Source organism: Diabrotica virgifera, chromosome 8 (assembly GCF_917563875.1).
Source record: "Diabrotica virgifera virgifera chromosome 8, PGI_DIABVI_V3a".
NCBI classification, from domain to species: Eukaryota; Metazoa; Arthropoda; class Insecta; order Coleoptera; family Chrysomelidae; genus Diabrotica; species Diabrotica virgifera.
This window is the reverse complement of record NC_065450.1, coordinates 131,332,107-131,334,860: the sequence shown is the minus strand read 5'-3', so window position 1 is coordinate 131,334,860 and position 2,754 is coordinate 131,332,107. Positions and strand designations below refer to the sequence as shown.

At 35.4% G+C, this 2,754-nt stretch overlaps 1 long non-coding RNA gene across 1 annotated transcript; it reads left to right on the top strand.

The window, feature by feature from the left end:
* Positions 1-1,082: 1,082 nt before the first annotated feature.
* On the top strand, positions 1,083-1,663 carry LOC126890578 (uncharacterized). The gene is made up of 2 exons (XR_007700378.1): positions 1,083-1,388; positions 1,447-1,663. It is a non-coding gene; the product is annotated as an uncharacterized LOC126890578 (long non-coding RNA).
* Positions 1,664-2,754: the final 1,091 nt, after the last annotated feature.

Below are 2,754 nucleotides of genomic sequence, written 5' to 3'. Positions count from 1 at the left end.
CTTCAAGGGCCTAATACACATATATTTGATACGAATGATAAAGTTACCGCTTTCTGTAGAAAATTGAAATTGTGGAGCAGAAATTTAAAGCAAAAAACCTAGAAATATTTGAAAATGTGGATGAATGTTTTAAAACTTACCAGGCTGAAGAACAACACGTGAAAGTTTTTTTTGTAACCATTGAAAATCATTTAGCAATGCTGACAAAAATTTTAAAAGGTATTTTTTTGCCGACAACCAATTAATACGTACCTAATAGTTATGAGTGGGTCGGGAATTCGTTTCAAATTACACCCGAAGAGCTCTCTACTGCAGAAGAAGAAACCTTCATAGACTTCACAGCAAATGCCCAAATCAAGAAACAGTTTAATATTAGAGCCCTCCTTGAATTTTGGGCAGGGGTAAATGATGAGTTTTCTGCACTGAAAATCAGAGCGTTCCGTATACTATTACCGTTTTCACCATCCTACCTTTGCGAAACAGGATTTTCCGCGATGGCTGCTTTAAAGACCAAATATAGATCGCAGCTAAATATAGAGAAAGAACTGAGATCGTATATTTCTAATATTACACCCTGTTTCGATAAGCTTTGCTCTGCAAAACAGGCCCAAGGAAGTCACTAATTTACATTAAAGTTGTTGATTTAGTATTCAGTGCTCATAACTATGTATAGCTCCTTGTTCATGGGTATTTTATTTTTTTGTTTGTCAGAATTTTGATTTGCTTTGATTTTAGTAAATTAGTCAATGTTTTAGGTGTTTTTTTTTATATTTTCACGCCTCCATGGCTAAAAGCGCGCCCCCCTAGGGGGGCGCGCCCCACAGGTTGAGAATCACTGGGTTAAGGACTTCCCCATCCAGGTCTGTCTTTCACAAAGTACTGAAAAACCCCTTCCCAATTCAGAGCTCTTCCTCAATGCAAACTAGACCCATGGCGGCCCCACACTTCGCTAGGTGTTATTTTTTATGCGCCTTATTCGGCAGCATAGGATGAAGTATGGAGGGTTCATTCGGCAACAATATTCGCTTGATGCGCGCGCATAGCGAGTAAGCACTCATAGCAAATACATATTAGGTGTTTTCGTGGAGCACGTCCTGAACGTGTTCAGAGGAAGAACGCTTGCGCATTAGAATTTTGGCTGTTCGCGGTGTTGAAAAATCCTCCTCTGAATAAAAAGTTCTCTGTTCGCGGAGCGCAACAACTTGTCCTGAACGTATTCGGAATGCGTTCAACAAGTTCTGGGATTAAAGAGAGGATTTATTGTCCGCACATGTGCAGAAGTTGATTTGACGAATTTATTTATTTTGTTAAGAGATTCGAGATTGTATTTCTAACCTAACAAGTTTAAAATTTTGAATTGTTGTGTTATCATACAAATGTTGTAAAAGGTAAGGTTTTTTAAATTGTATTATGTATTTCAGTTTCTTATTTTTAAAAACTTTTTAGATGATGAACCTCAGTTCAAGTGATGAAGATTTGGAAGAGATTGTAGGACTTTTAAATGTTCCAAAAAATGCAAATTTTTTTGAGGAAACTGTGCAACAATTTAATAACCAACAATTTATACAGAATTTTAGATTAAGTAGAGACTTAGCTGTAGATTTGGCAAATAAGTATGAAAGATCTCATTTCCACAATATTATGTAAAATTACTTTTCCTGTTTTGGAGTGTTGTTTGTCCTAGCGTAGATAAAGATAAAAGAATAAGGTTAGGCAATTGGCATAGGCAACCCAAAAAACATCCGGAAATTGTTCGTGCAGAAACAAATTCAGAATATATTCGGAGACACGCTTGCGCATATATTTGTATCCGGGTTAAGTTCAGAATACATTCAGGATGTGCTCCACGAAAACACCTATTAGCGTTCGCACAATTGAAACACGCATGCGTCGTGCAGTTGCTGATAGTCAGTGATTCCTGTACGAACAGACCTTATAATTATATCCGTTCGGTTGTCGGTTTTTACACACTTCAAAGAAAAATATTTGGGCGCATACAGCGTAGCCGCATAACACATAACTCGTAGCGAAGTGTGGTGCCACACACAATAAGATGGTTTATGCGCATTTCTGGTTTTCTTAATTTCTTAATTTAATTTAATTGTTATTATTATTAAAGTTTCTTTTTTGAAGAACCTTCTTTGTACACCTCTCCCTTGATGATAAATCAAAGCATTCAGTTAATTTTTTGTTATAATTTTTTTATCCTCTTAACTAGAATCATTTATTATGATTAATTTCATAGTTACCGGAAAACCCATCATAAACATATATCCATGTTATCTAGACAATATTTATATCATGTTAATTTTATGGACATCACTGAATATACATGAGTAACCTGTAGAAGAACTGGTAAGTAATGAGTATATTTGAACGGATGTGACGATAAAGGTTAAGGGAAGTCAGGTCACAAGTCAATTATATGCCGGTGTCATCATTATAGATGGTCGCTATAAAATATTTTTCAACTTTAATCGTATGCCGAACGATAACTTTTGATCACACCAACTTTTCGAATTAAAGTTGCAGATTTATTTTAATTTAACCTTTCATCAACGTATCACCACGTTTGTTGTGTATTAATAAATCCAATCAAAATTTAATTTAGCGTAAATCAGCAGAAAAAATATTGTTTGACATAAAACGTCTTTATAGTATATTTCACTAAGTTGCAACTATTTCGGAGTAGGAATGAACGCTTTGACTCAGCCGGCTGTGGTGAGAGAGTTAATAGCAAAAATGATGTGTTTT